The sequence below is a fragment of the Podarcis muralis genome, chromosome 17, assembly GCF_964188315.1.
Source record: "Podarcis muralis chromosome 17, rPodMur119.hap1.1, whole genome shotgun sequence".
NCBI classification, from domain to species: domain Eukaryota; kingdom Metazoa; phylum Chordata; class Lepidosauria; order Squamata; family Lacertidae; genus Podarcis; species Podarcis muralis.
This window is the reverse complement of record NC_135671.1, coordinates 39974399-39991760: the sequence shown is the minus strand read 5'-3', so window position 1 is coordinate 39991760 and position 17362 is coordinate 39974399. Positions and strand designations below refer to the sequence as shown.

At 47.3% G+C, this 17362-nt stretch overlaps 1 pseudogene across 1 annotated transcript in view; it reads right to left on the bottom strand.

Annotated features, from left to right (window-relative positions):
- LOC114587308 (ceramide kinase-like) overlaps positions 1-6556 on the bottom strand; it is a 34997-nt pseudogene extending 28441 nt beyond the window's left edge. The window contains exon 1 of the transcript XR_013391145.1: positions 6119-6556. The product of XR_013391145.1 is annotated as a ceramide kinase-like (transcript). The remainder of the gene's footprint in view (positions 1-6118) is intronic.
- Positions 6557-17362: the final 10806 nt, after the last annotated feature.

Below are 17362 nucleotides of genomic sequence, written 5' to 3'. Positions count from 1 at the left end.
TGTGTAAGCTGACTTGCACTCAACTTCACTGAGGGCACCAAAAAGAGGACCAATATTTATTCATTAGACTCTAGGCAGGTAATTACTCAAAAGACAGGTATTCTCCTCCTTTAACGCAGATATAATATGATCTTCTCACAAAGAAGCACTAATGACCTCAACTGTCCAGATTTCCAAGCTTGGCCTAGTCACACGCCATTTTCCAACAAGATGAAATGCATGTTTCATACTTCACTTTCATAATCAGTGCTTTTTTCTGGGGGTACGCAGGGGTACGCATACTCCTAAACATTTTGTGAACCTAAGTTTGGCCTCATTGAGGGGCAGTATTTCAATATGAGTAGGAAAATGAGAGCACCCCTAAACATTTCTTTTAGAAAAAAAAGCACTGTTCATAATTATGTGTTTTTGAACTGTAAGTACATGTAACTCCCAAAATACTGTGAGATTATCATAAATGTCATAATGCAGTATACAAGTTTGTGAGATTCAATACCCACATAAATCTGGGAGCACTTTATTACTGATTCAAGACTAACAAAATATCAGGGACAGGTTGAGAGAATGAGGGGGCCCATAGGAACCACACAGTGTCACTGAGAACTTCCAAGAGGTCCGTCTGTGAAGACCTGGTCCCTTCAATGCAACAGCTGACATATGCAGCATTTCATTTCCCCATAGGAGTCAATGGGAGCATCTAGGGGTCCTTCAGGAAGCCACCAGCACTGGCCCCATCACTTGCAGCACTGAGCTAACCCCAATCCCACCTCACTTGGCTCTTTCACAAACAATGTTCTTCTTCAGTTCAATCTTCTAATCAGATGCCACTTGCTTAAGAATGGAGGGACAGGGGAAATGTTAAGATCAAAGGATGCCAACAGTCCTGATTTCTTGCTGGATAGCAAGAATACCAGCAACAGTGAGAGGAACTAGCTATTCCAACTTCCAAGCCTTGTTAGGTGAGTTGAATGACCTTTGTATGTTAGTAAACTGACCTGTTTCACTCAGATGTGAATAAAAATTCCTGCCAGGAGGCTAGCGTGACCTTTAGTGAAAGCCATGCTGCAGTAATCCGACCCTGCAATTCCTGCAGTGAACCCCGCAGCCTGTTCTTCAGCCACCCTAGAGCAAAGCTTCCGCAAAGGTGGGAAGCGGAGGACAAACAAAATTGCAACACAGGATAGAAAATGTTTTCTTATTCTGCAAGAGCTTCCAATTGCATGCATTGTTCTGATTCTGAAACTAGTTTAGAATCATAGACTGAAAGCAAAATGCCACTAAGGAGGAACAGGCAGTTTATAGATGGCTTAGATAGATGTTTCACCTCTTGGAAGCCTTCTATCCATCTTCCCCATCCAAATATATAACAACTATATAATACAGATCAAACTAAAGGGTTGATCTATTCCAGCACTCTAACAGTGCCCAGCCTTGGAACTTCACAAGCAGACTGCAGAGCAAGAAAGAAACAACTTACCCTTGACTGTGGCCTTCTCCTCCAACCTGGCATCCTCCAGATGTTGGCCCCATTCTGCCTGACCAAGGGTCAAGGATGATGGGAGTTGTAGTCCAACAACGACTAGAGGGCATCAGGACAGGGAAAGCTGCCTACCCGCCTGCTACACTCTGTACATGGGGACTGTATTCAGCTATCATGACAGCTGTCCATAACCCTATCCTCCATAAAAAAATTTAAAGCTAAATAATCTTTACATAGGGATGCGGGTGGCGCTGTGGGTTAAACCACTGAGCCTAGGGCTTGCTGATCAGAAGGTTGGCGGCTTGAATCCCCGAAACGGGGTGAGCGCCCGTTCCTCGGTCCCTGCTCCTGCCAACCTAGCAGTTGGAAAGCACCTCAAAGTGCAAGTAGATCAACAGGTACCGCTCCAGCGGGAAGCTAAACGGCGTTTCCGTGCACTGCTCTGGTTCGCCAGAAGCGGCTTAGTCATGCTGGCCACATGACCCGGAAGCTGTACGCAGGCTCCCTCGGCCAATAAAGCGAGATGAGCGCCTCAACCCCAGAGTTGGCTACGACTGGACCTAATGGTCAGGGGTCCCTTTACCTTTACCTTTAATCTTTACATCTGCAGAGAAAGTTCATAAGCTATAGTAGATACTTTTTTATATAGACCAAGATCTGCTACACAAACTCTCTAGATCAGTGTTTCCCAACCGGTGTTCCGCGGCACACTAATGTGCCGCGAGACCTTGCCTGGTGTGCCGTGGGAGGGAGGCGGGCGAGTCGGGCGGCGAGAGGCGGGGCGGCGGCGGCGAGGATCCGCGTCGAGCCGGGGGCGGCTCCGCGGTGGTGGTGCCGAGGTTTCTCTCTCCATTCTCCCCTCACACACACACACAGGAAATAGCACAGGATCAGCTGACAGGACCCGGCCAATGGGGCGGCGGCGGGGCAGCGCGCGCAAAAGGGAGGAGCGCGAGACAGCGGACGAGGAGGAGGCCGGCATGTCCGGGCAGCAGCAGCAACAGCAGCAGCAGCAACTCCCGGCGACGGCTCCTCAAGCCCCAGGCAACCCTACTCCCTCACCGGCCTCGGCCGCCCTCCTGCTCCACCCGCCGCCTCCCCCTCCGCCGCCGGCCACCTCGGCCCCGCCGCCGCCCCCTCCTCCGCCCGCTATGCCGCCGCCTCAGCTGGGCCCATGCCTGCCGGGAGCGGCGGCGGCAGCAGCAGCAGCAGCGCCCCGGCGCCCTTCCCTCACGGCGGCGACCCGGCCCTCCTGGTTCGGGAGGCGGGTGCGAAAGCCCCACCCCTCGGCGCTCGCCAGCTCCGCGCGTGTCCTTGCCTGGGCGAAGGTGCTTCTTGGACGGGAGGCTGCGGCGACCAAAGACCCCGGCGGCTGGCAGGAGGAAGCGGAGGAGGAGCGGGAGGCTGACCCCGAACTCGTGGGAGGAGGCGAGAGAGAGAAGGCGCTTGGGCAGCCACCCCAAGCCGGCGCACGCGGGCGCCCCTTTGGAGCTGCCCACCTGAGCGCACGGGACAGGAGCGGCGATTTGATTCGCGCCAGGCCACGCTTGCTGCGGAGGGAGGAGGAGAGCGGCGCCTTCCAGCCTCGTCTCGCTTCGTGACAGCGCCGACCGAGGGGGATCTCCCCCACCCAGCCACCCCCTCGCCGCCCGCCCTGCTCCTGTCGTGGCAGCTGATGAGCCGACTCGCCCTGACCTGCGGGGTCCCCCACGCCGCCTCTGCTCACGGCGGCGACCCGGCCCTGAACGAGCAGGAGAAGGAGCTCAAGCGGCGCCTCAAGCGGCTCTACCCGGCCGTGGACGAGCAGGAGGAGGAGTTGGAGGAGTCCCTCAGTCCCTCGCTTTGCTGCCTCCTCCCCCCCCCCCACCCCCAAAGCTTGGAGGTTCCCCGGCAAGGGGGAGGGGAAAAAATTGAAACTTACACTTTCGTGCGTCCCTCCCGGCGTGACGCTGCGCGCTGACGTCACGGGGCTGTAATGGTGGTGTGCCTCGAGATTTTTTTCATCAATCAAGTGTGCCTTTGCCCAAAAAAGGTTGGGAAACACTGCTCTAGATAGTACCAGTTACAGATAGGTAGCCGTGTTGGTCTGCCATAGCCAAAACAAAAAAATTCCTTCCAGTAGCACCTTAAAGACCAACTAAGTTAGTTCTTGGTATGAGCTTTCGTGTGCATGCACACTTCTTCAGATACCTGTATCTGAAGAAGTGTGCATGCACACGAAAGCTCATACCAAGAACTAACTTAGTTGGTCTTTAAGGTGCTACTGGAAGGAATTTTTTTGTTTTTTCTCTAGATAGTACTAAGTAAACCGAATTTTTCTCAGTTTCTTTTCCCAATCTGTGAAATGAGTAAAATTAACTGATATAATGGATAAGGATGTGAGCTAGAAAGCTTCCCCAATTCAGCTATCACCCTTTTCAATAAATGTACTGGGTGATCTTAGACAATCCATTCTTTTCACAGCCTCAGCCACCTCTACATCTGCAAGGTGGGAATAATATTGACCTGCCTTACAGGGCTGGTGAAAGGATTACAGATAAAACAAACACACTTTGAAATCTTAAAATGTTCTCTATAAAATTCTCAGTATTATTACTTCTATCCTGCCCTAGAGGATAGTTGTGAGAAAGCATGAGACTCACACCAGAGAGCATGCACACAAAGGGATCCCACACAAAGGGATCTATTGACAAACATAATAAGCAATGAAATACAATATGCATGCAGGTGACAACTAGATTTACTCCTTTATAAAACAAAACCACCAGGATCTACTCCTGCTCAAGCCCCACTGAAATGAATTTTCACTCCTCAGTATAAAAGGGCTTTTCACTCTCACATTGCAAACAACACATACAAGACTTTTCAAAAAGGGAAGTATAAGTGAGACCTAAAACAAAATGTTGGGGTGTGTGGAGTGCTCCCTGTTCAGGATTCCACCTCTTCCATTCAATGTCCCCTTGATTTCCCACACATTTGCACATATACACTTGCGAGTTGGACTGCAATCCATGGCCACTAAGGAGCTCAGTTCTCACTGGGCTGTTGGGGGTCCCTACTGCTTTTTTCTATTTGTTTCTTATTGTTTTGGTACTTCTATAAACGTCACATTGTCCCATCCTCCCCATGTCTACTGACACCTGTCTCGTGCATGGTTCGTGCTGTTTTGGCTGTAAAACAAAACAGCACTCTCAACATGAACACTGGAAATAGGAGTTACTCTCACACACCTCTGGCCCTGTGTTCCTTTAGTGATTCTCTAAGTCTGCATGCGTTCTTTCCACATCCACCTGTGTTAAATGATTAACCTCAGTGAGGAAACTATTCTGGTCCTAAGAGTGGAGAGATAATTTGTCTTGTTTACCCGGAAAGATAGGGCAAATATTAACCAAGACTAACTGCATTCAGAGGATGGAACAGCATTACCCTTAATAAAACATTAAAATAATTAGTACTGCGTTAACATGAATACAGCGGGACCTCTACTTACGAGCATCTCTGGTTACTTATCCTTCGGGATATGCATGTGGCAAACCCTGAAGTTATTGCCATGCAACTGGGGGAAGAGGGAGAAGCAAAGTCTGCTGGTGGAAGAGAGTGCAGCACAGGGGCAGAGTACAAGCAGAAGGTCCCGGGTTTCCTTCCCTGCAGTTTAAGCAGGATTAGGTAGTAAATGATGGGAAATACCTTTCTGTCTGAGGCCCCAGAGAGCCACTGCCAGTCAGAGGAGGCACAACCGGGCTGGATGGAGTCTGACATGATACAAGGCAGGCTCCTCTGTTCCTAAAATGGGGCAGCCTTGTCAACAATGTCACATCTTTTCTCTGCAAAACCTAGGCAGGAGTGGGAAATGTTCCTGCCAGACTTTGGCTGCAGAACCACCCCCCACCCCCCCAGGGCTGGATTTAGGTTTGATGTGGCCCTAAGGAGCTCCTGAAGGTAATGGGGCCCTTTATATGTCCAGCTGTCCTTTGTCCACAACAATTGTCACTGTTTTTTGTGTTGAATATATGCTAAATGGTAATTTATGGATACCTAATAGGTATCTAAAGCCATTATATTCTGGAAATGTACATCCAGTTGTTTTTCCCTTTACATTTTTGGGAGGCCCCAAGCTATAGCTTGTATAGCTTATAGTAAATCCGACACTGCTCCTCCCCCCAGGCAACTGTCACACAGTGGAGTTGTTTTCAGCATTGAAAGTGATTTAAAAGCAAACAAGAGTCCCCGGAAAGGCCATAATTATGGAATACTACCAACGTTCACCTTTACAAGGTGGCAAGTACACTGGATAGAGCAAGCCTGTGTAAATCTACTCCGAAGTAAATCCCATAAATGCAGTGAAGATTACTCCCTCCAGAGTGTGTACTGTACGAGATCGCAGCCTCAGGCTGCATGCACAGCCTCTCGTGAAAGCACATACCCCCCCCCCCGCGCCCCTGAATCCTGGGACCTGTAGCTTTGTGAGGAGACTTTGGGGCGAGTGTGTGCTCTGCTTCAGGTATATGGTGTTAAGGAAGAGACCTGGCGCCTCTCAAACCCCTGGAGAATCAAGACCCCCGACAAGCGGCCCCAGTCTTCGAGAAAGGCGCCCCGCCGGGACCCCCGGCCAGGATTCCGCCAAGCGGGCCCACTCACCGCTCGTCCGGCCCACCAGCTCCGGCGTGCCCAGCAGGAACTCCCCGCCCGGCGGCAGAGACACCAGCACCCGCCCGGCCGCCGTGCGCAGAGGGCAGCGCAGGAAAGTCTCCCGCATGGCGCGCTCCGCTCGCTCTCCTCTGGCGCCGCCGCCGCCGCCGCCCGCCCGGCCAGGGCCTTTACCTGTCGCGGCCGGCTAGGGCGCCTCCCCGGGGCGGGGGAGCCCGGGAACCCGCCCAGCCTCCGCCTGGGAAGCCCGAGGCCAGCCCAGACAGGGCGCAGGCTCTCCGCCCCGGGGAGGGCCTCACCAGCACCATTCTCCACTGGTGCCCTCTTCGAGAGGAGCCACCACGAGAAAGCCCCGCCTGGCCGGAGGTAAAGCCGCTGCTTTCCACGGGAGGGCAGAGAGCACTTCCCCGGCATCCCGGCTTCATGGCAGGCAGCAGACCTTGCCCTGGATCCTGCTGAGGATCTTTGCATCTCAGCTTGAACTTCCTCTCCAGTTTCCTTCTCAGGCGGTACATACAGGGAGTCGGTCCCTGGCCTGAAGGGCTTCCTTGGTTGAGGCCGAGGTTGCAAACCGGCCTGAGGATGTTGGAAAACAGCTGCGGGACAGGGGTGCCAACTGGAATAAAATATGGGGGGTGGGCAAGGTATGCCCCGTCCTGCATAAGCAACTACATGACATGGTGCACACACACCATTTGAATGGCAATGCCCATCAACTTCGGGGGACGCAGCCCCCTCCAATATTTTACTGCGGGGGAATGAAGCCCCTTCGGCCCTAGGAGCTGGCTCCTGCGCTGCGGGAAGCAGAGGGCTGCAACAGCCCTTTCTTCTCTGGGATGTTGCCAGCTGAGCAACCCACCTTGCTCCCAGCTGCTTTCACTGGCGTTCCGGAATGATCGCTACCGATCGCAACTGCTTGGGCTCCTTTGTAGAGTTGAGCTGATATTGATTCTGATTATAATCTGTAGTGTAAATAAAGATCCTGGATTGGACAAAGAGGTTAGCCTACTTTGGTGACTGCAAGGCAGAGACAACCAGTGCTATTTTCCAAGAAAAAGAGGTGCCAGAACTCACCATGAACACATCCTTCATTCACTTAGAATGGCAATGGTGCTCACCTGAGAGGGGCCAGAACTGAGTTCCTTCAAGTTCCAGCTGGAAAAAAGCCCTGGATCCAACCATGGTCAGAGATCCTCAATCCAGCTGCTTGAGAACAAATAGATAGGTTTCAGCCATATACAGTCCTTAACAGATGCAAGTTGCCCATCCCTGATGTAAAGGATGCACTGTGCGCACTGACCTCTTACTAACTACAAGGCAAAATATCTTCAGTGCCAGGAAGGAACCTCTTCATAAGCAGCTCTCCTCCTCCTATGTCCTCTCTCTTTTCTGGGCTGGGGTGTCTGTGTACCCACTATACTTTCAAACCACATTCAAAGCACATTATTTCCCCCAAGAATAATGTGCACTGTAGTTTATTAATGGTTGCTGAGAATTACAACTAGAGTGCCCAGAATTCTTTAAGGAGAGGAATGTGCTTCAAATCTGTTTTGTTTTTAGAATCGTTCCTTTCATTGATTAAACAAAAGATAAAAGTTTAAGAGATTTGTTCATTGCTGTTTTTTTGCTGGGGAAGTAGGAGAGAAGAAGGCTGGATTTGAGAACTGATCCTCTTAACAACAATGGCTGATAAGAAGTCAATAAACCTGGCCAATTGTAGATTAAGTATGGATTTAAGGCAGGAACCTTCAAGGAAACCATCAGAGAGCAAGACTGCCAGGCATGGGGTACTGGGACCCCTGCTTTGATGGGGTGCTAGTGGGCAGAGGAAAGGCCAGATTTCGGGTTTCAACTTTGAATGACATAGGCTGGAGGGATGTCCTTGGAGTCAGCAGCAAGGAGAAGGAGGGGCGGAACTCCAGGTGAGCTGGGAATGGCCGGCTGGAACTAAGAGACACAGATGATGGCTTTTTGCTCTCCTTTGCATCCCCCCTTAAGGGGGAACCCAGACCCTCATAGGTGGGGAAGCCCAGCCAGATGGGCGGGGTATAAATAATACATTATTATTATTAATGTTCTGCAATCCCTCCATCTAGGTGCAGGTTGTATTTATGTGTAAATACAGTGGTACCTTGGTTCTCAAACTTAACCCATTCCGGAAGTCCGTCCCAAAACCAAAATGTTCCAAAACCAGGGCGCCCTTTCCCACAGAAAGTAATGCAAAACGGATTAATCAGTTCCAGGCTTTTAAAAACAACCCCTAAAACAGCAATTAAACATGAATTTTACTATCTAACAAGGCCATTGATCCATAAAATGAAAGCAATAATCAATGAATGTACTGTACTATAAAATAAATAAGACAGTATTATAGATGATAGAGATTAAAATTAATTTTTTTCCTTACCTGCACTGATGATAGTCATTGTTTGCATGGGGGGCTTTTATCCATTTCTGCAGTCACACACTCAATCAATCAGTAGCTGAACTGGGTTCCACACAATCACAAAAACAAATTAACGGAAAAAGCCTCAGAAACAAAAATGCAAAATAAATAGCAAAAACAAAGGTGCCAAACTTAATCTGTTCTGGAAGTCCATTTGACTTCTGAAATGTTCGAAAACCAAGGCGCAGCTTCTGACTGGTGCAGGTGCCCCAGAAACAATAGCTGACAGTCACATCGGATATTCAGCTTCCAAAAAATGTTGGAAAACTGGAACAACTTACTTCCGGGTTTTTGGTGTTTGGGAACCAGGGTACCACTGTAAAGCCATGTATCACAAAGGCACTACAGTCTCTGCTGTGCCTCACTGTCCCAAAAGGGAACGCAGACCCTGGGAAGCACACCTGCAACCCCTGGAATCTTGCGCCACTTGTGGAGCTTGGGCTGGCATGGAACACTAGTATGGGACTATGTTTTGGCAGCAAATCAATAAGAAGGCTGGGAAATGGGGGCTTAGCCTTCTGCTCCCCAGTGGCTAGACTCTTGCGGAAATCTGACAACTAAACTCCTGAAAGGAATGTGTAAGCCGCCTTGAGTCTAGTGATGTGAGGTGAGACTATTCTCCGGAGAATATTCTCGAGAATGAAAATATTCTCGAGAATATTCTTTGCTAGAAAATTCTCCGGAGAATATTCTCCACAAACTGTAAATTCCTATGTAAGAGCCAGTTTTACAACCCACATTTTAAAAAATCTAAAAAATAAAAAGTCAAGCTGTGATATTGCCAGTGTAAGTAATGAATCATGATTTTTTTGATCCAGCTACATTACTGGACATTGTGTCATTTATCACTGGCATTTCTGAAATGTGAATTACAGAAAACAATTTTTTCATTTAATTAGATGAACATTTGAATTTGTGTGTATTTCAGCTATATGTAATAGCCTATTTTTTCTATTTTGGTGTGACCTTATTCGTGCAGGGTTGTTTTGCACATAACTTGGAGGAAGAGTGGGGTGCAAGTAAAATAAAGAGGTGTGCTGAGCAAGACCTGCATTTGGATCCTTGTGCTTCTGCACACAGGACAACTTCCTGGCGACGTAGGAATCTGCCTACCATCCATTCAGCACAGGACCACCTGCACTTTTTCAGGGGGACAGACAGGCGTAGCTCCCAGACCTACCAGGGATTGACCATCTGCATGCAAAGTGGCTACTCTCCCACTGAGCTGGGGGCCTTCTGCACCCCGACCTTGCTGACTTAGCTGCCAAAATCATTCATCTCTCACACCACTCTGATAACATGATGCTCATCCCTCGGATGCATCACAAACGCCTTGCTCTTTCCTTCAGAGCCTTCTGTGGCCATGCTCTCCCATCCTTAGGACAGCATTCTTGTATCCCGAGACATCTCTGTCTGTGATCTTCGCTCCTCAACCTCTAGACGTCTCCTGTTCCCCGAAACAACTCTGCCTTTTCCTCCCTGGGGCCCCATATGCCCGGCACTTCTCAGAACCCCTGTGCATCCTCCTTGCTTATTTCCTTCAAGCCCTCCCTCCCATCACCTTTCCCATGAAGCCCTTGGAGCAGGGACACTGCAGCAGCCAGGCCTCTAACTAAACTTGAGAACTGGAAGCCCGTCATCAGGGCAGAGATCTCTCCCCTCGTATTTTCTGCAAAGTGCTACACAAGCTGATGATACTATATAGAGGAGGAGGAGGAGAATAAGAATAATTCCTCCCTTCCTCTCTGTTGAGTCCTTTGCATTCAGTTGGTGCTCTGATAAGAATAAATTAATTGAGACAGTATATTTTCTGGCCTCAAAATGTATTGGACCAGGTACCCAGTGTCTGCCAAGAGTAAAAGGGAAGCTCAAGGACTGGAATAGAATGAGGATACAGTGGTACCTCAGGTTAAGTGCTTAAATCGTTCCGGAGGTTTGTTCTTAACCTGAAACTGTTCTTAACCTGAAGCACCACTTTAGCTAATGGGGCCTCCTGCTGCTGCTGCGCCGCCGGACCCCGATTTCTTTTCTTATCCTGAAACAAAGTTCTTAACCTGAAGCACTATTTCTGGGTTAGCGGAGTCTGTAACCTGAAGCGTATGTAACCTGAAGCGTATGTAACCCAAGGTACCACTGTATTGGCAGAAGGAGTGGCATGTTCATTGGACTGTTAAGTGTAGTGTTGACGTTTTATGTTTCATTCTATATAATATATATATATTATTATTTTGCCCCCTTCATGGATCACTGCCTTGCCGTGGCGAAGGGGCTTGAAGAACTCAGAGAAGCTATGAACTACGCCGAGCAGGGCACACAAGATGAACAGGTCATAGTGGAGAGTTTCGACCAAACGTGATCCACCTGGAGGAGGAACCGGCAAGCCACTCCAGTATCCTTGCCAAGAAAACTCCATGGACAAAGACAACAGGCATATAAAAGTTATGACGCTGGAAGATGAGCCCCTCAGGTCGGAAGGCGTCCAACATGCTACTGGGGAAGAGTGGAGGGCAAGTACAAGTAGATCCAGAGCTGATGAAGCGGCTGGGCCAAAGCCGAAAGGACGCTCAGTTGCGGATATGCCTGGAAGCGAAAGGAAAGTCCAATGCTGTAAAGAAAAATATTGCATAGGAACCTGGAATGTAAGAACCATGAACCTGGGTAAGTTGGAGGTGGTCAAAAATGAGATGGCAAGAATAAATATTGACATCCTGGGCATCAGTGAACTAAAATGGACGGGAATGGGCGAATTCAGTTCGGATGACCATCACATCTACTACTGTGGGCAAGAAACCCGTAAAAGAAATGGAGTGGCCCTCATAGTCAACAAAAGAGTGGCGAAAGCTGTACTGGGATGCAATCTCAAAAATGATAGAATGATCTCGATACGAATCCAAGGCAGACCTTTTAACATCACAGTAATCCAAGTTTATGCACCAACTACTGGTGCTGAACAAACTGAAATTGACCAATTCTATGAAGACTTACAACACCTTATAGAAGTGACACCAAAGAAGGATGTTCTTCTCATTATAGGGGATTGGAATGCTAAAGTAGGGAGACAAGAGATAAAAGGAACAACTGGCAAGTTTGGCCTTGGAGATCCAAAAGAAGCAGGGCAAAGAGTTCTGTCAAGAGAACAAGCTGGTCATCACAAACACGCTTTTCCAACAACACAAGAGACGACTCTACACATGGACATCACCAGATGGGCAGCATCGAAATCAGATTGATTATATTCTCTGCAGTCAAAGATGGAGAAGCTCTATACAGTCAGCAAAAACAAGACCTGGAGCTGACTGTGGCTCAGATCATCAGCTTCTTATAGCAAAATTCAAGCTTAAACTGAAGAAAGTAGGAAAAACCACTGGGCCGGTAAGTTACAATCTAAGTCAAATCCCTTATGAATACACAGTGGAAGTGAGGAACAGGTTTAAGGATTTAGATTTGGTGGACAGAGTGCCTGAAGAACTATGGATGGAGGCTCGTAACATTGTACAGGAGGCAGCAACGAAAACCATCCCAATGAAAAGGAAATGCAAGAAAGCAAAGTGGCTGTCCGACGAGGCCTTACAAATAGCGGAGGAGAGAAGGCAAGCAAAATGCGAGGGAGATAGTGAAAGATACAGGAAATTTAATGCAGATTTGCAAAGAATAGCAAGGAGAGATAAGAAGGCCTTCTTAAACGAGCAATGCAAACAAATAGAGGAAAACAACAGAATGGGAAGAACCAGAGATCTGTTCAAGAAAATTGGAGATATGAAAGGAACATTTCGTACAAAGATTACCATAATAAAGGACAAAAGTGGTAAGAACCTAACAGAAGCAGAAGACATCAAGAAGAGGTGGCAAGAATACACAGAGGAATTATACCAGAAAGATATGGATGTCTCGTACACCCCAGATAGTGTGGTTGCTGACCTTGAGCCAGACATCCTGGAGAGTGAAGTCAAATGGGCCTTAGAAAGCACTGCAAATAACAAGGCCAGTGGAAGTGATGGTATTCCAGCTGAACTATTTAAAATTTTAAAAGATGATGCTGTTAAGGTGCTACACTCAATATGCCAGCAAATTTGGAAAACTCAGCAGTGGCCAGAAGATTGGAGAAGATCAGTCTACATCCCAATCCCAAAGAAGGGCAGTGCCAAATAATGCTTCAACTACCGCACAATTGCACTCATTTCACACGCTAGCAAGGTTATGCTTAAAATTCTACAAGGAAGGCTCAAGCAGTATGTGGATCGAGAACTCCCAGAAGTGCAAGCTGGATTTAGAAGAGGCAGAGGAACCAGAGACCAAATTGCAAACATGCGCTGGATTATGGAGAAAGCTAGAGAGTTCCAGAAAGACATCTACTTCTGCTTCATTGACTATGCAAAAGCCTTTGACTGTGTCGACCACAGCAAACTATGGCAAGTTCTTAAAGAAATGGGAGTGCCTGATCACCTCATCTGTCTCCTGAGAAATCTCTATGTGGGACAAGAAGCTACAGTTAGAACTGGATATGGAACAACTGATTGGTTCAAAATTGGGAAAGGAGTACGACAAGGCTGTATTTTGTCTCCCTGCTTATTTAATTTATATGCAGAATACATCATGCGAAAGGCTGGGCTGGAAGAATCCCAAGCTGGAATTAAGATTGCCGGAAGAAATATCAACAACCTCAGATATGCAGATGACACAACCTTGATGGCAGAAAGTGAGGAGGAATTAAAGAACCTTTTAATGAGGGTGAAAGAGGAGAGCGCAAAATATGGTCTGAAGCTCAACATCAAAAAAACGAAGATCATGGCCACTGGTCCCATCACCTCCTGGCAAATAGAAGGGGAAGAAATGGAGGCAGTGAGAGATTTTACTTTCTTGGGCTCCATGATCACTGCAGATGGTGACAGCAGCCACGAAATTAAAAGACGCCTGCTTCTTGGGAGAAGGGCAATGACAGGCCTAGACAGCATCTTGAGAAGTAGAGACGTCACCTTGCCAACAAAGGTCCGTATAGTTAAAGCTATGGTTTTCCCAGTAGTGATGTATGGAAGTGAGAGCTGGACCATAAAGAAGGCTGATCGCCGAAGAATTGATGCTTTTGAATTGTGGTGCTGGAGGAGACTCTTGAGAGTCCCATGGACTGCAAGAAGATCAAACGCATCCATTCTTAAAGAAATCAGCCCTGAGTGCTCACTGGAAGGACAGATCGTGAAGCTGAGGCTCCAGTACTTTGGCCACCTCATGAGAAGAGAAGACTCCCTAGAGAAGACACTGATGCTGGGAAAGGTGGAGGGCACAAGGAGAAGGGGGCGACAGAGGACGAGATGGTTGGATAGTGTTTTTGAGGTTACCAGCATGAGTTTGACCAAACTGCGGGAAGTAGTGGAGGACAGAGGTGCCTGGCGTGCTCTGGTCCATGGGGTCACGAAGAGTCGGACACGACTAAACGACTAAACAACAACAACAACAACATTTTTTTGCAGTCGATGGAGAGCAGATGAAGCCTGGATTCTGCGTGTGTCCGTCAGCTCCTTCCTGGACCATCTCTGCTTGTTGGTGGAAACTATGGACCTGTTAGGGCCTCCTGTGGCTTTACAGATGGTTGCAACAGGAAGCTTCCCCATAGTCTTGGCTGGACTCTGGACTTGCCCATGGGCTACTGATGTCAGAGGAGGCGCTGAACATGCCATCCTTAGAGACAAGATGTTGCTTTGTGTTCTGGACATACTATTGGACATTGAGAAATCTTGGGTGCTGAGAAGCAGGCAAGCCTGGGACTGCCTTGATATAAGACAAAGTACATAGAATCTGATGCACTAATACATTATCCATTGTACTTTATAGTCTGCATGTGTTAACTGATTAAATATATTTGAGCTGGCTCACCATATTGATTAATCAATTACACAAACACCAGCAAAATCTTAATCATAGTGTTTCTCCAGGTGTTGCTGGACTCCAGTTCCCTTCAGCCCCATCCAGCATGGCCGAGGGTCAGGGCTAATGGGAGTTGTAGTCCTTGCAGCACCGGGAGAGACACAGGTTCCCCATCCCCATTGCTGCTTCTCTCTGTCTCTCTTGCTACCGGGGGGGGGTGGGGGGGGTGGAGCTAATAGCTGGCAGTGAGGAAGAGGAGGGGGCCAAGTGGCAGAGGAGCCAAAACGGATGACGTGGTCTTGAAGTCCCGTTTATATAGGAAGATTTGCCTTTTTTTTCTATTTCTTTCTTTCTGGCAGGGCTCCTACTTGTTAAACAGCAAGCAAAACTTCCCCACCTCTGTCGCCACCTTTGCATTCTGGTGAAAGAGGAAACAAAAATGACTGATTATTTGTCTCTCCATTGCTCCAATGGTTTGTAAAGCCCCATTCCGGTGGGGAACAAATGGTGCAAAAACACTTGTGCACCATTTTGGCTAGCTAGCTAGCTGAATAAATAAATAAATAAATCCTGAAATCTCCATCGTAACTGGTTATAAACATGGATCCGTGGGTCAAATTTTTGGTTCTTTGGGGGGATCTTAACCCCAGTATTCCATGGTCTCTTTTTTGACAGCCACTGCCAGAATGAAAATAGCTGTCAGGTGGAAAATGGGGGGGAGGCCCTCACTTCACGATCTTGGTTTTACCCAGATATGGGAAATGGCAGGTTTGAATCAACACAGCAATGAGATGATAAATGGGCAGGGTAAGAAGGATAAATTTCTAAGTACATGGTAATTGTTCATTGATTATATCAACAAATTGGCACTGTCGCTATGAGCACCTGCCATGGGTGTAGCCAGGATTTCTTTTAGGTGGGGGCAAATTAGGGTTGCCATATTTCGAAGAGCAAAAAATGGTCACAAACACCTCGGGTTACAAACACAAACCCTGCAAACTCGGAAGTAATACCTCAGGTTAAGAACTTTGCCCCAGGATGAGAACAGAAATCGCGTGCTGGTGGAGTGGTTGCAGCGGGAGGCCCCATTAGCTAAAGTAGTACCTCAGGTTAAGAACGGTTTCAGGTTAAAAACGGACCTCCGGAACGAATTAAGTTCATAACCAGAGGTACCACTGTACACTTAAAGTACCTAGGCCTATACAATTATGTGTAACAACATATGAGGTGGCCTTGATTTAAACAGTTGATGTTTCTAGATTTTTATTTAGTGCCAGTAACTGGTTTTTGCAGTGCCATTCAATGGTACAAGGTGCTATTTACCAGAGATTGACATACTGAAATATATTATCATATATGTACATGTTCTAATTGAAGAATAAAATATGATTTAACTACTGAGTTTCCTTATACCAAACCTTAACATGACAATTACTGGTGCCATCACCTTAGAATGGTGAATTATATTTTAAAGGAAGATTCGATAATATTCTCATTAATCAGAATTATTCTCGAGAATTTAACATCACTACTTGAGTCTCTGTCAGGGAAAACCGGGGTGTGTGTGTGTGTGTGTGTGTGTGAACAAATGAATGAAAGGAAGAGGAATTGTTTTGTAAGTGTATGAGCATTGGAGTGTCTGACATGCGTGAGGCTTCATAGTTTTGAAACCAGAATTGTCAAATGCAAAAAGAAGGAAGTCCACAGTAAATACCTCCCTTGCCTTTGGAGGGTCACTTCTTTGTGCCTCAAGCACTCTCTGAATGCCTCACTTATCTGCTTGGCAATTACTTTTTCCTCCTTGGGAGTCTCAGGTATTATTTCCAAAAACACAAACCACCAGATTCCCTATGTTTCCACATCATAGCTTCTGCTTACAACATCAGGGTCAAGCCCCAGGGTATACATCACCCTGTGCAACTGATTACTACTCAGTAATTCCATTTACAAAGGTCATATTTAATCCTGGTTTTCCCATTTACTCCCACAGCTCTAATGTGCATACTTTTCATTTCCCCAAATAATTAGTGGGGGAAACACCCCCCCCCCCAATTCCTCAGGCACCTCTTCTGGATTAACAAGTCTTCAGACTTCCAGATAAAGTTTCCTGATATGCCAAGTACTGGTTAGAGGAGGTGACATTACTGCAGGAAGAATAAGGGTTTCATCCACCCTCTACCAATATATTTTAGAAGTACTGAAAGGGAGTACCAGGAAACTACAGCAGAGGACTCAGCTGCTGTTTTATTTTATTTTTATTCAGCAAGCTAAAAGTAATAATCAAAGCAGTCACACGAGCAGGAAGAATTACAATCATAGAAAGCATATAAAAGTTTGAGTGATATAAAATATATTCCATAATGGAATACAAAATTCATATTTATACCAAACATATCAAATAATCAGGAAAGTTGTCAAACTCAAATTTAGTGGGAATGTGCCAAAAATGAGATTGTTTGGTCATATAAATCAGTAACTGCCCCCAAGAAGAAGCAAGTCGGAGGGGGGGTCAGCTTCCTCCCCAGGAGCATGTACTTTGTGAGTCAGTTTTTCAGAAATGGCTGAATGGCTGTTTAAAACCCTAGAATCCACAGAATAACAAGATGCGACCTTCCACCATGAGAGACCACTAGATGAGCAGCAACCAACACATATAGAATTAATGGTTGAGAAGTTCAGCATCGGCTCCATCAAAAATTGATAACTTGTTTGCCAATGATAATACCAATCTCCGTGACAACCGCATGTCCATAGTTACATCCTTGTAAATTACAGCCCTGCCGGTATGAGGGAACCAGATCCTACAGTATGAACTAGTTGGACTGGGGTTAAAAACCAGCGGCAGACCACCTGCAAGATCTCTCCCTCATGTCAGCAGACGCGGGGCTCAAGGGACAAGGGGGTCGGGACCGGGAAGCAGCGGGTTTTAA